This window comes from Uranotaenia lowii, chromosome 1, assembly GCF_029784155.1.
Source record: "Uranotaenia lowii strain MFRU-FL chromosome 1, ASM2978415v1, whole genome shotgun sequence".
Taxonomy (NCBI): domain Eukaryota; kingdom Metazoa; phylum Arthropoda; class Insecta; order Diptera; family Culicidae; genus Uranotaenia; species Uranotaenia lowii.
This window is the reverse complement of record NC_073691.1, coordinates 6,413,541-6,434,793: the sequence shown is the minus strand read 5'-3', so window position 1 is coordinate 6,434,793 and position 21,253 is coordinate 6,413,541. Positions and strand designations below refer to the sequence as shown.

Here is a 21,253-nt window from a genome sequence, read left to right as displayed (position 1 = left end):
TCATTTTTGTCATTTTTGTCATTTTTGTCATTTTTGTCATTTTTGTCATTTTTGTCATTTTTGTCATTTTTGTCATTTTTGTCATTTTTGTCATTTTTGTCATTTTTGTCATTTTTGTCATTTTTGTCATTTTTGCCATTTTTGTCATTTTTGTCATTTTTGTCATTTTTGTCATTTTTGTCATTTTCGTCATTTTTGTCATTTTTGTCATTTTTGTCATTTTTGTCATTTTTGTCATTTTTGTCATTTTTGTCATTTTTGTCATTTTGTCATTTTTGTCATTTTTGTCATTTTTGTCATTTTTGTCATTTTTGTCATTTTTGTCATTTTTGTCATTTTTGTCATTTTTGTCATTTTTGTCATTTTTGTCATTTTTGTCATTTTTGTCATTTTTGTCATTTTTGTCATTTTTGTCATTTTTGTCATTTTTGTCATTTTTGTCATTTTTGTCATTTTTGTCATTTTTGTCATTTTTGTCATTTTTGTCATTTTTGTCATTTTGTCATTTTTGTCATTTTTGTCATTTTTGTCATTTTTGTCATTTTTGTCATTTTTGTCATTTTTGTCATTTTTGTCATTTTTGTCATTTTTGTCATTTTTGTCATTTTTGTCATTTTTGTCATTTTTGTCATTTTTGTCATTTTTGTCATTTTTGTCATTTTTGCCATTTTTGTCATTTTGTCATTTTTGTCATTTTTGTCATTTTTGTCATTTTTGTCATTTTTGTCATTTTTGTCATTTTTGTCATTTTTGTCATTTTTGTCATTTTTGTCATTTTTGCCATTTTTGCCATTTTTGTCATTTTTGTCATTTTTGTCATTTTTGTCATTTTTGTCATTTTTGTCATTTTGTCATTTTTGTCATTTTTGTCATTTTTGTCATTTTTGTCATTTTTGTCATTTTTGTCATTTTTGTCATTTTTGTCATTTTTGTCATTTTTGTCATTTTTGTCATTTTTGTCATTTTTGTCATTTTTGTCATTTTTGCCATTTTTGTCATTTTTGTTATTTTTGCCATTTTTGTCATTTTTGTCATTTTTGTCATTTTGTCATTTTTGTCATTTTTGTCATTTTTGTCATTTTTGTCATTTTTGTCATTTTGTCATTTTTGTCATTTTTGTCATTTTTTTCATTTTTGTCATTTTTGTCATTTTTGTCATTTTTGTCATTTTTGTCATTTTTGTCATTTTTGTCATTTTTGTCATTTTTGTCATTTTTGTCATTTTTGTTATTTTTGTCATTTTTGCCATTTTTGTCATTTTTGTCATTTTTGTCATTTTTGTCATTTTTGTCATTTTTGTCATTTTTGTCATTTTTGTCATTTTTGTCATTTTTGTCATTTTTGTCATTTTTGTCATTTTTGTCATTTTTGTCATTTTTGTCATTTTTGTCATTTTTGTCATTTTTGTCATTTTTGTCATTTTTGTCATTTTTGTCATTTTTGTCATTTTTGTCATTTTTGTCATTTTTGTCATTTTTGTCATTTTTGTCATTTTTGTCATTTTTGTCATTTTTGTCATTTTTGTCATTTTTGTCATTTTTGTCATTTTTGTCATTTTTGTCATTTTTGTCATTTTTGTCATTTTTGTCATTTTTGTCATTTTTGTCATTTTTGTCATTTTTGTCATTTTGTCATTTTTGTCATTTTGTCATTTTTGTCATTTTTGTCATTTTTGTCATTTTTGTCATTTTTGTCATTTTTGTCATTTTTGTCATTTTTGTCATTTTTGTCATTTTTGTCATTTTTGTCATTTTTGTCATTTTTGTCATTTTTGTCATTTTTGTCATTTTTGTCATTTTTGTCATTTTTGTCATTTTTGTCATTTTTGTCATTTTTGTCATTTTTGTCATTTTTGTCATTTTTGTCATTTTTGTCATTTTTGTCATTTTTGTCATTTTTGTCATTTTTGTCATTTTGTCATTTTTGTCATTTTTGTCATTTTTGTCATTTTTGTCATTTTTGTCATTTTTGTCATTTTTGTCATTTTTGTCATTTTTGTCATTTTTGTCATTTTTGTCATTTTTGTCATTTTTGTCATTTTTGTCATTTTTGTCATTTTTGTCATTTTTGTCATTTTTGTCATTTTTGTCATTTTTGTCATTTTTGTCATTTTTGTCATTTTTGTCATTTTTGTCATTTTTGTCATTTTTGTCATTTTTGTCATTTTTGTCATTTTTGTCATTTTTGTCATTTTTGTCATTTTGTCATTTTTGTTATTTTTGTCATTTTTGTTATTTTTGTCATTTTTGTCATTTTTGTCATTTTTGTCATTTTTGTCATTTTTGTCATTTTTGTCATTTTTGTCATTTTTGTCATTTTTGTCATTTTTGCCATTTTTGTCATTTTTGTCATTTTTGTCATTTTTGTCATTTTTGTCATTTTTGTCATTTTTGTCATTTTTGTCATTTTTGTCATTTTTGTCATTTTTGTCATTTTTGTCATTTTTGTCATTTTTGTCATTTTTGTCATTTTTGTCATTTTTGTCATTTTTGTCATTTTTGTCATTTTTGTCATTTTTGTCATTTTTGTCATTTTTGTCATTTTTGTCATTTTTGTCATTTTTGTCATTTTTGTCATTTTTGTCATTTTTGTCATTTTTGTCATTTTTGTCATTTTTGTCATTTTTGTTATTTTTGTCATTTTTGCCATTTTTGTCATTTTTGTCATTTTTGTCATTTTTGTCATTTTTGTCATTTTTGTCATTTTTGTCATTTTTGTCATTTTTGTCATTTTTGTCATTTTTGTCATTTTTGCCATTTTTGTCATTTTTGTCATTTTTGTCATTTTTGTCATTTTTGTCATTTTCGTCATTTTTGTCATTTTTGTCATTTTTGTCATTTTTGTCATTTTTGTCATTTTTGTCATTTTTGTCATTTTTGTCATTTTTGTCATTTTTGTCATTTTTGTCATTTTTGTCATTTTTGTCATTTCTGTCATTTTTGTCATTTTTGTCATTTTTGTCATTTTTGTCATTTTTGTCATTTTTGTCATTTTTGTCATTTTTGTCATTTTTGTCATTTTTGTCATTTTTGTCATTTTTGTCATTTTTGTCATTTTTGTCATTTTTGTCATTTTTGTCATTTTTGTCATTTTTGTCATTTTTGTCATTTTTGTCATTTTTGTCATTTTTGTCATTTTTGTCATTTTTGTCATTTTTGTCATTTTTGTCATTTTTGTCATTTTTGTCATTTTTGTCATTTTTGTCATTTTTGTCATTTTTGCCATTTTTGTCATTTTTGTCATTTTTGTCATTTTTGTCATTTTTGTCATTTTTGTCATTTTTGCCATTTTTGTCATTTTTGTCATTTTTGTCATTTTTGTCATTTTTGTCATTTTTGTCATTTTTGTCATTTTTGTCATTTTTGTCATTTTTGTCATTTTTGTCATTTTTGTCATTTTTGTCATTTTTGTCATTTTTGTCATTTTTGTCATTTTTGTCATTTTTGTCATTTTTGTCATTTTTGTCATTTTTGTCATTTTTGTCATTTTTGTCATTTTTGTCATTTTTGTCATTTTTGCCATTTTTGTCATTTTTGTTATTTTTGTCATTTTTGCCATTTTTGTCATTTTTGTCATTTTTGTCATTTTTGTCATTTTTGTCATTTTTGTCATTTTTGTCATTTTTGTCATTTTTGTCATTTTTGTCATTTTTGTCATTTTTGTCATTTTTGTCATTTTTGTCATTTTTGTCATTTTTGTCATTTTTGTCATTTTTGTCATTTTTGTCATTTTTGTCATTTTTGTCATTTTTGTCATTTTTGCCATTTTGTCATTTTTGTCATTTTTGTCATTTTTGTCATTTTTGTCATTTTTGTCATTTTTGTCATTTTTGTCATTTTTGTCATTTTTGTCATTTTTGTCATTTTTGTCATTTTTGTCATTTTTGGCATTTTTGGCATTTTTGTCATTTTTGTCATTTTTGTCATTTTTGTCATTTTTGTCATTTTTGTCATTTTTGTCATTTTTGTCATTTTTGTCATTTTTGTCATTTTTGTCATTTTTGTCATTTTTGTCATTTTTGTCATTTTTGTCATTTTTGTCATTTTTGTCATTTTTGTCATTTTTGTCATTTTTGTCATTTTTGTCATTTTTGTCATTTTTGTCATTTTTGTCATTTTTGTCATTTTTGTCATTTTTGTCATTTTTGTCATTTTTGTCATTTTTGTCATTTTTGTCATTTTTGTCATTTTTGTCATTTTTGTCATTTTTGTCATTTTTGTCATTTTTGTCATTTTTGTCATTTTTGTCATTTTTGTCATTTTTGTCATTTTTGTCATTTTTGTCATTTTTGTCATTTTTGTCATTTTTGTCATTTTTGTCATTTTTGTCATTTTTGTCATTTTTGTCATTTTTGTCATTTTTGTCATTTTTGTCATTTTTGTCATTTTTGTCATTTTTGTCATTTTTGTCATTTTTGTCATTTTTGTCATTTTTGTCATTTTTGTCATTTTTGTCATTTTTGTCATTTCTGTCATTTTTGTCATTTTTGTCATTTTTGTCATTTTTGTCATTTTTGTCATTTTTGTCATTTTTGTCATTTTTGTCATTTTTGTCATTTTTGTCATTTTTGTCATTTTTGTCATTTTTGTCATTTTTGTCATTTTTGTCATTTTTGTCATTTTTGTCATTTTTGCCATTTTTGCCATTTTTGTCATTTTTGTCATTTTTGTCATTTTTGTCATTTTTGTCATTTTTGTCATTTTTGTCATTTTTGTCATTTTTGTCATTTTTGTCATTTTTGTCATTTTTGTCATTTTGTCATTTTTGTCATTTTTGTCATTTTTGTCATTTTTGTCATTTTTGTCATTTTTGTCATTTTTGTCATTTTTGTCATTTTTGCCATTTTTGTTATTTTTGTCATTTTTGCCATTTTTGTCATTTTTGTCATTTTTGTCATTTTTGTCATTTTTGTCATTTTTGTCATTTTTGTCATTTTTGTCATTTTTGTCATTTTTGTCATTTTTGTCATTTTTGTCATTTTTGTCATTTTTGTCATTTTTGTCATTTTTGTCATTTTTGTCATTTTTGTCATTTTTGTCATTTTTGTCATTTTTGTCATTTTTGTCATTTTTGTCATTTTTGTCATTTTTGTCATTTTTGTCATTTTTGTCATTTTTGTCATTTTTGTCATTTTTGTTATTTTTGTCATTTTTGCCATTTTTGTCATTTTTGTCATTTTTGTCATTTTTGTCATTTTTGTCATTTTTGTCATTTTTGTCATTTTTGTCATTTTTGTCATTTTTGTCATTTTTGTCATTTTTGTCATTTTTGTCATTTTTGTCATTTTTGTCATTTTTGTCATTTTTGTCATTTTTGTCATTTTTGTCATTTTTGTCATTTTTGTCATTTTTGTCATTTTTGTCATTTTTGTCATTTTTGTCATTTTTGTCATTTTTGTCATTTTTGTCATTTTTGTCATTTTTGTCATTTTTGTCATTTTTGTTATTTTTGTCATTTTTGCCATTTTTGTCATTTTTGTCATTTTGTCATTTTTGTCATTTTTGTCATTTTTGTCATTTTTGTCATTTTTGTCATTTTTGTCATTTTTGTCATTTTTGTCATTTTTGTCATTTTTGTCATTTATGCCATTTTTGTCATTTTTGTCATTTTTGTCATTTTTGTCATTTTCGTCATTTTTGTCATTTTTGTCATTTTTGTCATTTTTGTCATTTTTGTCATTTTTGTCATTTTTGTCATTTTTGTCATTTTTGTCATTTTTGTCATTTTGTCATTTCTGTCATTTTTGTCATTTTTGTCATTTTTGTCATTTTTGTCATTTTTGTCATTTTTGTCATTTTTGTCATTTTTGTCATTTTTGTCATTTTTGTCATTTTTGTCATTTTTGTCATTTTTGTCATTTTTGTCATTTTTGTCATTTTTGTCATTTTTGTCATTTTTGTCATTTTTGTCATTTTTGTCATTTTTGTCATTTTTGTCATTTTTGTCATTTTTGTCATTTTTGTCATTTTTGTCATTTTTGTCATTTTTGTCATTTTTGTCATTTTTGTCATTTTTGTCATTTTGTCATTTTTGTCATTTTTGTCATTTTTGTCATTTTTGTCATTTTTGTCATTTTTGTCATTTTTGTCATTTTTGTCATTTTTGTCATTTTTGTCATTTTTGTCATTTTGTCATTTTTGTCATTTTTGTCATTTTTGTCATTTTTGTCATTTTTGTCATTTTTGCCATTTTTGTCATTTTTGTCATTTTTGTCATTTTGTCATTTTTGTCATTTTTGTCATTTTTGTCATTTTTGTCATTTTTGTCATTTTTGTCATTTTTGTCATTTTTGTAATTTTTGTCATTTTTGTCATTTTTGTCATTTTTGTCATTTTTGTCATTTTTGTCATTTTTGTCATTTTTGTCATTTTTGTCATTTTTGTCATTTTTGTCATTTTTGTCATTTTTGTCATTTTTGTCATTTTTGTCATTTTTGCCATTTTTGTTATTTTTGTCATTTTTGCCATTTTTGTCATTTTTGTCATTTTTGTCATTTTTGTCATTTTTGTCATTTTTGTCATTTTTGTCATTTTTGTCATTTTTGTCATTTTTGTCATTTTTGTCATTTTTGTCATTTTTGTCATTTTTGTCATTTTTGTCATTTTTGTCATTTTTGTCATTTTTGTCATTTTTGTCATTTTTGTCATTTTTGTCATTTTTGTCATTTTTGTCATTTTTGTCATTTTTGTCATTTTTGTCATTTTTGTCATTTTTGTCATTTTTGTCATTTTTGTCATTTTTGTCATTTTTGTCATTTTTGTCATTTTTGTCATTTTTGTCATTTTTGTCTTTTCTGACATTTTTGTCATTTTTGTCATTTTTGTCATTTTTGTCATTTTTGTCATTTTTGTCATTTTTGTCATTTTTGTCATTTTTGTCATTTTTGTCATTTTTGTCATTTTTGTCATTTTTGTCATTTTTGTCATTTTTGTCATTTTTGTCATTTTTGTCATTTTGTCATTTTTGTCATTTTTGTTATTTTTGTCATTTTTGCCATTTTGTCATTTTTGTCATTTTTGCCATTTTTGTCATTTTTGTCATTTTTGTCATTTTTGTCATTTTTGTCATTTTTGTCATTTTTGTCATTTTTGTCATTTTTGTCATTTTTGTCATTTTTGCCATTTTTGTCATTTTTGTCATTTTTGTCATTTTTGTCATTTTTGTCATTTTTGTCATTTTTGTCATTTTTGTCATTTTTGTCATTTTTGTCATTTTTGTCATTTTTGTCATTTTTGTCATTTTTGTCATTTTTGTCATTTTTGTCATTTTTGTCATTTTTGTCATTTTTGTCATTTTTGTCATTTTTGTCATTTTTGTCATTTTTGTCATTTTTGTCATTTTTGTCATTTTTGTCATTTTTGTCATTTTTGTCATTTTTGTCATTTTTGTCATTTTTGTCATTTTTGTCATTTTTGTCATTTTTGTCATTTTTGTCATTTTTGTCATTTTTGTCATTTTTGTCATTTTTGTCATTTTTGTCATTTTTGTCATTTTTGTCATTTTTGTCATTTTTGTCATTTTTGTCATTTTTGTCATTTTTGTCATTTTTGTCATTTTTGTCATTTTTGTCATTTTTGTCATTTTTGTCATTTTTGTCATTTTTGTCATTTTTGTCATTTTTGTCATTTTTGTCATTTTTGTCATTTTTGTCATTTTTGTCATTTTTGTCTCATTGTTGCATGGTTTTTACCCTTAATGTATACGTCACATTTTTTCCTGTGTTTAATTTTGATGAGTAAAACTGCCGCAATTTCAAAGCTCCCCTAAAATGTGGGCACCCGTACCCTTCTGAAGTTTCAAAACGCATCCATTCAAGGGATAGGTGTTAAAACAGAGTGTTTTGTTCCAAGCAACTGCAGTGCACACATCATTCACACACCAAACTAGGAAGCTACCAACTTGCTGCGGGCTCTTTTGAAATCTTTCCCTCCCGATTTTCCGGTTTTTCTCCGTTCATCCAGGAAGTTATAACAATCACTTTGACACTCAGCAGTGACGATGACGACAAGGATTCAAGATTGCCCAAACCTGTCTAACTCGATGAAATTGTTCCGGTAGCTATAGGCCTACTCACATATTTTGACAATGTATGAGTGCGTGTCTCCGTGCCAAAAAAGGGAAAAATTCTGGAAGGATGCATTCTGCGATTTTGGCTCCGCAGCTCTTGCATACATTCAGGCGCTTATTTTTCACGACAAAACAGTCGAAAAAACAAAACTAATCTCTTTGTCTCATTCGGTGCTGGTGCGTTCCAAGGGAAAAAAAACAAGTCGCAATAGAACATTCACTGTTTCTGGCAGCTTGTTTTGACCACCATAATCGTTTAGTTTTTCACTTCACTCGCCGTCCGAAACTCGAAAATTATCCAGAACTTCTACTGAAAATGCATACACCAGCAATGTCCCGTTGTGTCTTTCACTCCGCAATTTTCAGGTGCATTGAATTGTTGATGAATCCTTTACCTGTAGTTTTTTTTGGTACCTTCTTTGCTGTTCCGCACTTCTGCTGGTTTTTGGTTTGTCGAACAAACACTCACTTTGTCTAAATAAGTTTATTTTTTATCGTTCGTTCGTTCGTTTTTTTCCTTTCTTCCGCCATCCACCAGCAGAACGAGAAGGGGGTTTGGGATTTACATAATTTCCTGCCCCGATACCCACGGAACGTGCCTGCTGAACACGCAATCAACGACCGACAGACCGACCGCACTCACACAAACGTCCCTACTCAGTGAGCAAGTCCAGCGAATGTTTTCCATTTAGCAACAAAACAAACCGTGCCGTTTAAGGACAACCCCCTCAAGCCTTTCCATTGAGAAAAAAAAACCCCAAAAAACATAAACTCCATGCTCCCCAGCGCTGAACAATTAACTGCACTTGTTTCCCAAAAAATCACTAGTTTCACCACAACAAAACCCTCACACGTTCGCCCGTTCATTCACTCATTCATCCCCCCTTACCCAGTCACCTTTAATTTTTTTGGTGGGTTATAGTAGGGAGCTTAAGTCGACCTGAAGTTACAAGCGCGGTAGGCAGACTGAGCAGGGAAGCATGGCGAAAAAGGCGAAAAAAGGGAAAATAACCTTCCCTCCTCGTCGTCTTCACTCACACTTACTCGCGCCCATCACATCAAAACGGCCACCCACATCAGAGAAACGTGAAAAACTCGCGTGAGGAAATTCGCCCGTTCACACGACCTCCCCCCCTCGTCTTCTTGTGTAGCCTCGAGGGTTCCCCACCTCGAACGCGTCTCTGTATCATGGACCGACCGTTTTGAGGATTTTTTCCTCTGTACTCTTCCTCCTTTCCTTTTCACAACTCGCACAAGGCTAATTCCGTGGGTTTAGTTGTTTCCGTTTTTACTCTTAGGTTTAGAGAACCTCCTAGACTTCAAACTGAACGGCAGGCTCGTTGCGGACGACACTTTTCAGGTTCTGTTTCTTCTGCATCCTGTTCTGGAACACGGTTCCTTCGCTCGGTTAAGGGCCACTAGTGTAACTGATCCTTTTGAGCTTTTGGCTTAGAAGTTTTTTTTTCATTCTCTGACTACCGTTTTGAGCGACTAGCGCAAAGTTTAGGTAAATGGCAGTGTTGTCAATATGTTCAACAGAATATTCTGCTGCTTTACGGCCATCATTCAAATAATGTTTCGCTAAAACGAGGACAATCTGTTGTTGTTCTGTAAAATCGGTACCAATGAATGGAGTGAATGGAGAAAGTTTCGATTTACAGATCACAACGCAACATAAAGTTAAGTTGATGTATTTTGTGGGTCTATACAACAATGCAAGCGTTAAAAATGATAGGAAAGATTCTTTCACAATTCGGATTTAGCACATTTTTTTCGTATACCTCGAATTTCGAAAAAATATTTTGCGTGTATTCAGAGCTGTAAAATATCAGAACTGTTGTCGAGACTTCAATATTCCGGAGTATCTTCCTGGATGTGAAGACACATGATCTTCCGTCTATTTTATTTTCGAGATTGAAGAAGTTCTTGACCACTGTTTTAAATATGTTGCGATCTACTGCATAAACATGTATTATGCTAGGATTTTTTTTGTTAAATTCTACGCTCAGCTGGGACGTGGATACGACCGCTGTTTAAAACATGATATCAAGATCGTCATCGGAGATTCCAACGCACAGGTCGACCAGGAGGATAAATTCAAGCCGAAACGGTTTGACCAGCACGGTTTGAAAGAATTCGAGCAGAAGACGGCAAATTCCTACAGGGACGAAAAAAGAAAAAATCCCGTTTGACAGATCCAGTTCCGGGAGAAAATTGATCAGCATTGGACGAAAAAAGTCGGGACAGCGTGCTTGCTGTCGAGTAAAACTCGTGTGCGCAGAAAATTGGGGCACAAAGAGCCCTCGAGTGAAAAAAAGAGCTTGCCATCCGCAAAAGAGCACCAGAACTGGTATAGAGTGGGTAGGTTGAATTCCTGTGCCAGTCCTTCCGGAACGATCGACATCGGGGGAAATCTCATGAAAAAAAGGGGTCTACAAAGTGAGTAGCCTAAATATTATTAAATATCGGTCAGGAAAGAAAGTAACCAAACTGTGTCCCACATTCGCAGGGCCCCTTTTTCTTTCTACCTCAGTTCATTTCATCACCACACGTCCCACACGGCGATTTACTTCCGGCGGAGAGAACCTCCGAAGGAAAAGAACGGCAGTTAGGCCAAGGTGGTGGCCAAAACTCCACATGGCGAATTGGCAGCTTCATCAGCAAGCGGTTGGCTGTACCAGTGACAGCACAAGGGTGGCCACCAGCCACATATTATCATCACCAGTTTCGTCCCCACTGCACCGGCAGTTGCAACTGCAACATTATTCAACGGTCCTGTTTGTGATCGTTTCGCTCATCGTTAAGGCGGTTTTCTCAGGTCAATCACCACCTGCGGTGCCAGCTGAACATCTTCGACCCCATCGTCGATCGAATCAATTGGGACATCGGTCCCTGAGGTGCTTGCAATCCGCTGAGTCCGCAGCAGCATCAGTCGAAGTGATTGGTGTCACCAGTTTGAACCAGCTCCAGTAGGATCCACATCAGAGCGAATCTCGGCTACAGTCAGACGGAGTAAGTAGTACTGTCATGCGAAATTCAACGCATTGAAAACTGTCACGAAGATTTTCTCAAAACTGTCACGGAGCTTAAAAAACTTTCATACCCACGAAAAAACTCTCGCATGAGGTAAAACAAGGCATCGCTGTACATCGCACGACCGCTCCTTTTAAAACTGTCGGGGAAGTAATATTCGGGAAGCTTTCATCGAGGTGCATGTGCGACGTTCGCAAGAATACTGTCGTTCGCCATTACTTTTCGAAAGCCTGTCTGCCGCAAAATCGCTGTACTCAGAGAGTCTAGTATGACGTTCGAAATGGTCGAAACATTTCAGCGTACTGGATTCGGGAAAAAAAGGTTACCATGGTTGGAGCACCACTTCAAACCGGGCAAATTGAAGTCACCAATCACGAGAATGTCATCTTCGAGTGCACAGAGAGAGCTAACTTTAAATAAGCAGTGCAAAAAAAGGGCAACATCTCTCGTGCGATCAGGAGGCAGATACTGTGTGCAGGCATAAAGTTTACAGTCACCAAGATCAACGCGGGTCAACACAACTTCCAGATCGCTTAAAAATTTGTTTTCGATGAGCAACGCTGGGAGATCCGACTTAACGGCAATTAACACTTCGCCACTGGTGGTCTTTTTGCTATTACGTGGATTGCGATCGTAACGAAACACTACATAGTCAGAGCCAAATATCCGACTCGAAAGAGTACGGTCGTGCAGCCATGGTTCGTTGAAAACGACGACGTCGTTACTGCAACATGAGCTTGCGACAAGATGGACTGCTAGACACGAGTTCATACCTCCGACTTTCTAGTAGTACAAGGTTATTGAGCCAAAAGATTCCGATGCCGAGCCAGGTCCCAGAACGCTGGAAAAAAGAGGTTCAAGCGGAGGAAACCGGTTGGGAGTGCCATACTTGCCTGAGTTCACAGGCTTTTTTTTTTCTTGTCATTTGTGCTGAAAATTTGTTCAAATGTTGGAGATTCTCAATCTGTTTTCAAGAAGCCCGGAACGATTACCACGACGTTAACAGCAGACAGTAGTGTCCTCTGAAACCAATGCAATCAGTATCAGCAATGCTTCGGGAAGTAACATCAACGCTTCGCAACAGGCCAGTTTATTATTAGCAGACCAAAAGGGCTAGCTACAACAGCCGAACCGACTCGAATTCCTGATCAAGCCACGGGGATTCTGGTGAGGATGTGCCTCATGCGGCCTTTTTTGGTTGGCTAGCAGAGCACAATTACGAAGAACCTCGGGTCGACTTTGACGAGGAGGTGACACTATTCAAGAAATCCAAAATACCGTGTAGTGTGTACCCGAAGAGGTGGTCGGCCAACAGGAAATGCTACTGCGGGATGTCTTGGGGCTCGAAGATCGTACGTGGTGAACCGGGTGGCAATGGTGGTGCCGAACCTTCAATTTCGGAACTCGTTGAACTTTTACGGGTCCCAAATGTTGCTAAGCAATTGCTGTTGCTCGCAAGGTGGGTGTTGTTGGTCACTAGCCGTTTCTCAAACCCTTTCACACGTTGGTCAACCCCCGGTAAGTGCAAGAAGAGCGATTGTTGGCAACTGGCGGATTTGGCTGCAGGCTTGCCCATTCCTGTCTTTTAAATATTCCCGGAAATTATCCCTTTCAACATGTATCATTTCAAATGAAAAAGAGGTAACATGTAAAAAGTGTTTTTTTTTCATATGTTCAAAATAGCTTAACTCTATTATGGGGTTCAGCGTGGGGTTGGACAGGACATCAAACGATCGGAAGACTGATATACAATGGATTGTGGGTTCAAGCCAGCCGGAGTATCTCGACAAATTTAGAATCATGAGAAGGTTACTTAAGAACCTTTTCAGAATTCTTTATTTGTTTCGAGCAGTTGGAAGGGAGTGAGATGAGTCAAACCTGTCCCAAGCCAGTGGTAACGGACCCCTTGGTTGTGCTGCAATTATTGTTGATTAGTTAAGCATGAACAATATTTGAATATGCGTCGAGGCTTCCCGTACCGCCTCGGGTCGAAAGACCTATCAGCCACTGGTGGGTTTTCATACATACATACATACATACAAAATTTCACACAATCTAGTTCAACTATTCAACTAACACTCCACAAAATTTGAAGTCTTTGAAATGACGAGAAACAAAGATACAGCTTTTTCCCGTAAAAAAGGGAAATTTGGAATTGTTTCACTAAATATGCTGTATCTTTGACAATTTTCATTGAAAAATCTTGAAATTTGGTCCAAAGATGTAAAAATGTTTGATCTAATACCAGGCCAAGTTTCGTCAAAATGATACCGTAATCTATGTATTCTTGGTTTTTTCTTCCACAAAACCAATATTTTTTACAAATAATGTTGTAAATTGATAGGAACTTCGTCCTTGCTTTGTTTAGAAACAGAAATTGTTCCAGCAGAGCTGGTATTGAAACAAAAGAGCGAATAGAATATTCGCTTCAATTGAGGATCAAATTTGTTTATCGATATAATTAGCAGGTCATTTCTGAAACTCTGTTTTTACTATTTTGAACCTTGTTGAAACATTTTCTCTTTTGAAACAAAGTGCGAATAAAGTTTTAAGTAATTTACAAATTCTTTGAACCTCATTTTCAATCCGGCACCATTTTTCATCACGTTCATCGATTTTGACGAAACTTGGCCTGAAATTAGATCAAACATTTTAACATCTTTGGACCAAATTTCAAGATTTTTCAATGAAAGTTGTCAAAGATACAGCATATTTAGTGAGGCAATTAAAAATTTCCCTTTTTTACGGGAAAAGCTGTATCTTTGTTTCCCGTAATTGTAAAAACTTCAATTTTTGTGGAGTGTTAGTTGAATAGTTGAACTAGATTGTGTGAAATTTTCATGAAAAAATATTAATCGAGAGAGAAATGGCGGCTTGTCAAAGTTGGAAGTGTGTGCGCAGCTTCATGCAATTTCATTCTTTTTTGAACGCAACTGTATGTCCTCGAAGTTTTTTTTCCACGTTTTTTAGCATAATTCAATACTGGCAAAGTATTCAAATCATATCTAAAAACTTTTTCCGAACCTTCGAAAAATAAAATAAGAGAAAGGGGGGATGATTCTCTGCGTTGTGTAATTTCCATAGGGGAACGTCGTGAAGGTACGATTTGTGACATAACGGGGGGTTAGGGGTTCGAAAACTGTTTTTTTTTTTGTAATATAATTTAAGGATGACAGGTGGACAGATGTTTTCAATATGCCTATGCCTACATCTGCAAGAGCAGGGTCTATTTTATCTATCCAATAGTCATTATACGCTATTCAGGTTTCCTTTTACTTGGCCATGTTTTTTGTTCGTTTGTGTATTTGAATAAAATCATCGGATCGTATGAGGCTCCTAATGATAACTTAAAAGTACAAATTACAATTTAACCCTCATCCGCATTAGGGTGTCATTTTGACACCATTGCAAGTTTGAAGGCTTGTAACTTCTTTCAGAAGCTTCAAAATACAAAAATTTCTTCGGGGACCCTAAATGAATTAAAAAGTTCTTCAATATTGCATCTTTACTTTTTTTTATGGACGAACCCTGGAAGCCTGGACAAAAAAACTCCCTTTTCCGACTTTTGGTGTCATTTTGACACCACAAAAGTAAAATCTATTTAAGTCGTTTGAATTATTATGAACTTCATATAAAACTTATATCAATAGAAACCTTGTAATGTCAGTAAAATATGTTTAGAACATTATATACAGCTAAAGTTACTAGTTTTCTCGTTATTCAGCATGAAAGAAAAAAAATCCGAAAAAACATGCCTCACGAAAACTGCTGTAGTTCATATGTTACACGTCCAAAAAAATATTTGCCTTATGCATATGAAAGCTGAAGTTAATGCCTACATCATGAAGACAAGAAGTATTTTTTACAATTTTTTTTAATGAAATGGTCACAAAAAGTTTAAAAAAGTGGTCAAAAAAACCTACTTTTCATTCGATTGCTAGTAAATACTGTTTGAGCGATGGTAGAGTTTTGAAAAAAATACGACTACAAAATGTATTAAAATTCCAACATTTTGCTGTCTTTAGATTTTTGATGCAACAAAAATTGAATTAACTGGAATTTTTCAACGTTCACTACTATGCGCGATTTTTTTACAAATTGAAATTTCATCTGTTTTTGTGGTCCACTGTCAGGTTGTACCCAGATTATCAGTGCTTTTACTTTGTTTGGACCAATCAAGAGTATATTCATTGGAAAGCACATTTAATCTAAATTCTAGTGAGGTGCTACAATTCACGCTGTGAGATTTCACAAAAATATGAAAATTATAAACGTAAAATCATTCCTGAATTTCTAGAACTACAAGCACCGTGTCCAGCAAATCGTGTTTGTTTGCTCTCCGAGTAGGTACGGTGGGTGGTGATTCGGGCAGAGAGCGAAGCCGACAGACGAAATAATGATGCGTGTCGTGACTAGCAAACGAGAACTACTGTCAATAGAAAATTTCCAACCGCGAAACGTACGACACGCATCATTATTTCGTCTGTCGGCTTCGCTCTCTGCCCGAATCACCACCCACCGTACCTACTCGGAGAGCAAACAAACACGATTTGCTGGACACGGTGCTTGTAGTTCTAGAAATTCAGGAATGATTTTACGTTTATAATTTTCATATTTTTGTGAAATCTCACAGCGTGAATTGTAGCACCTCACTAGAATTTAGATTAAATGTGCTTTCCAATGAATATACTCTTGATTGGTCCAAACAAAGTAAAAGCACTGATAATCTGGGTACAACCTGACAGTGGACCACAAAAACAGATGAAATTTCAATTTGTAAAAAAATCGCGCATAGTAGTGAACGTTGAAAAATTCCAGTTAATTCAATTTTTGTTGCATCAAAAATCTAAAGACAGCAAAATGTTGGAATTTTAATACATTTTGTAGTCGTATTTTTTTCAAAACTCTACCATCGCTCAAATAGTATTTACTAGCAATCGAATGAAAAGTAGGTTTTTTAGACCACTTTTTTAAACTTTTTGTGACCATTTCATTAAAAAAAATTGTAAAAAATACTTCTTGTCTTCATGATGTAGGCATTAACTTCAGCTTTCATATGCATAAGGCAAATATTTTTTTGGACGTGTAACATATGAACTACAGCAGTTTTCGTGAGGCATGTTTTTTCGGATTTTTTTTCTTTCATGCTGAATAATGAGAAAACTTGTAACTTTAGCTGTATATAATGTTCTAAACATATTTTACTGACATTACAAGGTTTCTTTTGATGTAAGTTTTGTTTTAATCGGTCTAACACGCCAAAAGTTATAACGATTTGAGCTTATGGTGTCAAATTGACACCACAAGTGCTGATTAGGGTAATGTAATCTAATGCGGATGAGGGTTAAGATTCAAATCAACACATGTCTATATAGATCTTGAAACAGTTAAGAAATTTCTCCGGAACACATTCCTCGAAACATCGAAGTCGAAATGCTCAAAAAAGCGATTGAACGTTTTCAATATGCCGATGAAGGCGCTGTCCACTCCATAGTTCTTAAGTCGAATGGGAACATGGATCTGCAAAAGCTGGTTTCTCAATCCTCGGGGACGCACAATGAGAGGAATGGCCTCCAGCCAAAGTCGACTCTGGACGAAAACAGATCAGCAACAAGTAGAGCGTGTGTAGCATTTCTGCGGGATTGAGGCGTATCTAGGTCTAAAGCATAATCGAGAATGAAACGAACTATGTGTTTGAAGTCTTTTGCCATGCGAAATAAGAATCCAAGGCTTCTGGATGCTTTTTCCACGATATAGTTCATGTGAGTCTTAAACTCCAGCCGGTGGTCGATAATAACGCCCAGATCGGTCATGTGGTCCATTCCGTCTCCGAGAATGTACTTCGTATAAAGAGTGTGTTGCTTACGAGAAAATGTTACGACCGAGCACTTCCTGCGATTCAGGTCGTTGGCATACATATGCATGTTTTTTTTACAGTCAAGGAGCGAGAGTACATCATTGAAATATATCACGAAAATGATCGGTCCTAAATGATTTCCTTGAGACACACCGGATGAAACAAGGCAATTATTTGAAAAGGAGTCACCAAACCGAACGGATAACTTTCTACCCGTTAAGGGGGGGGATAGGGTTTTTTTCTGAAGCTATCGTTCAAACAAATGTATTTAAATTTTTTGCATTATACAAAGCATTGTTAAAAGAACATTTAGTAATTTTTTCGTAGAAAAATATTGAAAAATGAGCCGGTGAAAGAGCATTTTCGAGGATGCCTTTTAGAAAACAGGATTTGCGGTGGACACTATATCTCAGCACAGAATCATCTGAAGTCAAAAAATCAGAGCAAAATATTTTTAATAGATGTTTTTCTGGACCCCAACGTTTTTGTTTAACTTAAAAAAATTTTTATGACATTTTTGTGGCTGTTTGAAGTAAAAACTACGATTTTTCACTTAAAAAATCTCCCCAAAATAAAAAAATCAAAAAAGAAAAACGTTGGGTTCTGGTATTTTATATATAGAAAATATGCTCCAAATTTGAAAAGAATCGGATAAGTAGTTTTCAAATGACGATGTCCACGGACTTTAAAAATGTGCTTTCGAGAAAAACGCGTTTGAAGTTTCTGCTCTTGCTTTCTTGCAGTATTAGATAGGAGGAGATAAAGGCCTATAACTTCTACAATTTTGCTTCAATTGACTTGAAAATTTGACACAACATTCTTGAAATGTTTTACAATAAGAAAATAAAAAAATAAAAAAAATCGATTTTTTGAAAATGTTAGACCCTACCCCCCCTTAAGTAACTACGGAACCGTGTAGTAGTATTCCACATAAACCCAAACGTTCGAGCTTGCGATAGAATTATCGTCGTTCACCTTGTCGAATGCTACAGAAAGATCAGTATATATAGCGTCAGTTTGGGTTTTCGAAGCAAAGCTGTCTTGCACAAATGATGTGAAGATCAGTAAGTTAGTTGTCGTGGATCGTTTAGGCATGAATACGTGGCGATCGTTAGCAAAATTGGTGCTTGCAGAACGAATCAATGGGATCCAAGATAACCAATTTAAACAATTCGGCTATCGCCCATAGAGCTGAAATTCGCGGTATTTTGTGGACAGGAAACATGTGGGCTTCCCTCTACAGTGAGGGAAAGATTCCATGTATAGTTTTACAGTTTCCAATACGGATGCATCGTCTACTATGATACCGTTTAGCGAAGAGTCTATAGGTAAGATATTTCTCACAGCTCTAGGCAGTTGTTCAGGAGAAATGGATCCAGTTGTAAAAGGCTAGAGAACTTCTCGACAAATAGTTCACTGTGTCGCTATTCAGGAACATGTGAGAAGGAAGCCCTGATATTTTCCTCTGATTTTTCACGTGCTTCCAAAATGATTTCGGACTGCTCTTTAAATTCTGTTGTAACCGATACATACAATTCTGGTAGCAACACTTGCTGGCTTTTTTATAGGCAGAATTCAAATTTTGTCCTAATAACATTTTCAGATCTTGAAAAAGTATCAAACATGAGTCTCTAATATTTTAAACTCTAATAAGTTTTAAACTAAAATTTATTGGGACTATTTTCGACTCTCAATTTGTATGTATGATTTTTTTTAATTACAACATACTGTGAATTTTTGTAAAAAAAATAATTAAAATTAACAAAAAAGTGTACTTTGGATTAAGATTTGATTAACAATATTGAATTCAAAAGATGCGCGACGTTAAAATGTGTAACTTTGCAGAAGAAAGTGTATAGCTATGACTTGTCGTTTCAAAGTAATTCAAGCTTCACTGTGGAAAAAAGTCACAATTTTCAAATTTTTGCTAAGAATCGTTCTAAATTATGATGTTGTTGAGTTTCGAGCAAACTAAGAACCAAATAAACTTCTGATATCAAACTTTTTCATCCTTTTATCGATCCTTCAATCAGCAGAAACAACCATGACTAGTTTCTAGATATATTGACCAACGTTATTTTTATTTTTATTTTAAATTTTTTTAGTGGTTGTAGCCATAACACATTCACCAAACCGTCACCCAAGTATGGGTAACAAGACCTTCAATCAATAAAAAAATCTAGAAACTTGGAATGGTTCTTTCTGGTGATTTAAGGATCGATAAAAGGATGAAAAAATTTGATATCAGGAGTTTATTTGGTTCTTTGATTGCTCGAAACTCATCAACACCATAATATAGAGCAATTCTTAGCAAAAATTTGAAAATTGTGACTTTTTCCACAGTAAAACTTGAATTACTTTGAAACGACAAGTCATAGCCGTAAACTTTCTTCTGCAAAGTTGCACATTTTAACGTCGTGCATCTTTTGAATTCAATATTGATTAAAAATCTTAATCCAAAGTACACTTTTTTGTTAATTTTAATTTTTTTTTTACAAAAATTCACAGTATTGTGTAATTAAAAAAAATCATACATACAAATTGAGAGTCCAAAATAGTCCCAATAAATTTTTAGTTTAAAACTTACATTATAAAGAAAATTTAAAAAATATTAGAGACACATGTTTTATACTTTTTCAAGATCTAAAAATGTTATTAGGACAAAATTTCGAAAAAATGGCCTTTTTTCAAAAATCGAACCAGTGCGACCTCTAAACATCATTTTTCTGAGTCGCCGCCAAATAAAATTTTGTTTCTTACACCCTAAGCTATCATTTGAAGCTTGAGCCCCCAACATCCCAGACATAGTACAATTTTGGGCCACTCTAATGTACATGTTTGTTGAGGTATGTGGCTCAATTGGCAGGGGCAATTCAAATCAAACAAATTTCAACATTTCAATCAGTTCTCAAGATCTAGCCTAACGAGCCTATAGTTAACAAAGAAACAAAATGTCGCGATTGGAATTTTTGATTTTCTGTCAGTGTCATTCCAATCGAACAAAACGAAGCAGTCTGAAAGGCAGCCCTACAGCAGGGTTACAAGCTCATAGTTTTGAAAGAGATCAGATGGCGCCTCTTTGTTTACTTTAGTCCCTTAAATCTAGCCGTTTTCAATGTGTTTCATCCTTCAGATTTTCTCAAACAGTGTATCATAAGTTCATCACTTGCCAGTGAGTGGCAACACTGGACAGCAAACTTTTCCCCCACTTCGCTCAGTTTTCCGTCATTTGCTTGCTGCCACCCCTCGGCGTGTGTGTCTGTGTGTGCATGTTCAGTAACCCCCTACTAAATGGTCCTCTTCCCACCACACACTTCGCTCTCACTACCCGCAAGCTTACTCGCCTATCTTGAAGACTCTTGTTAAGTCGAAGAAGGGGGTGTGGGAGGAAGCACCAACGAAATATAAAAAAAAAACTCGGAAAACTTTTTCCCCCATTCACCCACCGCCCGCCCGTCGTGTGTAGGGAAAGCAAGCGGGCGGGGGTGCATTTTTTTTTCTTCTGCAGCGCACTCGAAAAATCCGTCCACCACTGACGATGATGGTGGCCGAAACCTACCTGCTTCCATTCGGGCTTCCGGGTCCGGATCCGGATCCGCTCGTTGCACTAATCCTGTTTCTGTGGGGACAAACTGGGACACTTTTACGGTGCGTTTTTCACGATTTTCTTTTGATTTTCACCCGAAACGGCACTTATTATCCACAAACCGAGTTGAGTTGATTCCTGGGCAGAAATTTATTCCGTATATCCTCAGGGGGTGCAAAATTGTTCGCTGCAAAAACAGAAGTCGCAGTTCAACAGCACCATTTCTCTAGTCGCACTCACTCACTGATATTTTTCCGAGGTGCAAAACGCGAAAACTACACACTTTAGAGTGCCCGTAAGTGGCCATCGTCATCCCGAAACATCCTCGACTTTGATGTTTTATTACGAGGGCAAGAAACGAGAAAATGGAGTCACCGTCGTCGTCGTCGTCGTAGTCGTCCTTCTTTGCTTATTGCGATGATGGCGAACCAGGGGCGAAAATAAGTACAGCAAAAAGGTTCCCCTCGGCCTGGCCGTTGCTGGTGCTTGTGAGAATGCGAGTGAGTGTTGGTGGTGTTCCAGAGCGAACGAGTGAGCTTTTTTCCCTTATCGAGATAGGACGATGGTTCTTAAGGGAACTTGCTCGTGATTGGTGTGTGTGTGTGTTTGTGGCACCGAATGGGTGCATGGATGTATGGATATGTATGTCGTCCTGTGAAGCCATCTGTGAAAAACCAACTACGTTCGGTGACATTTGACCAGGGATGAGG

At 33.5% G+C, this 21,253-nt stretch overlaps 1 protein-coding gene across 2 annotated transcripts in view; it reads right to left on the bottom strand.

Moving 5' to 3' along the window:
• The window catches only part of LOC129753908 (uncharacterized), a 48,089-nt gene extending 27,055 nt beyond the window's left edge, over nt 1-21,034 (bottom strand). Inside the window, exon 1 of one of the 2 annotated variants that reach the window (XM_055749771.1) lies at nt 20,517-21,034. The gene's annotated coding sequence lies outside the window, so the exon portion shown is untranslated. The remainder of the gene's footprint in view (nt 1-20,516) is intronic. The other variant, XM_055749760.1, reaches the window with a different exon arrangement.
• Nucleotides 21,035-21,253: the final 219 nt, after the last annotated feature.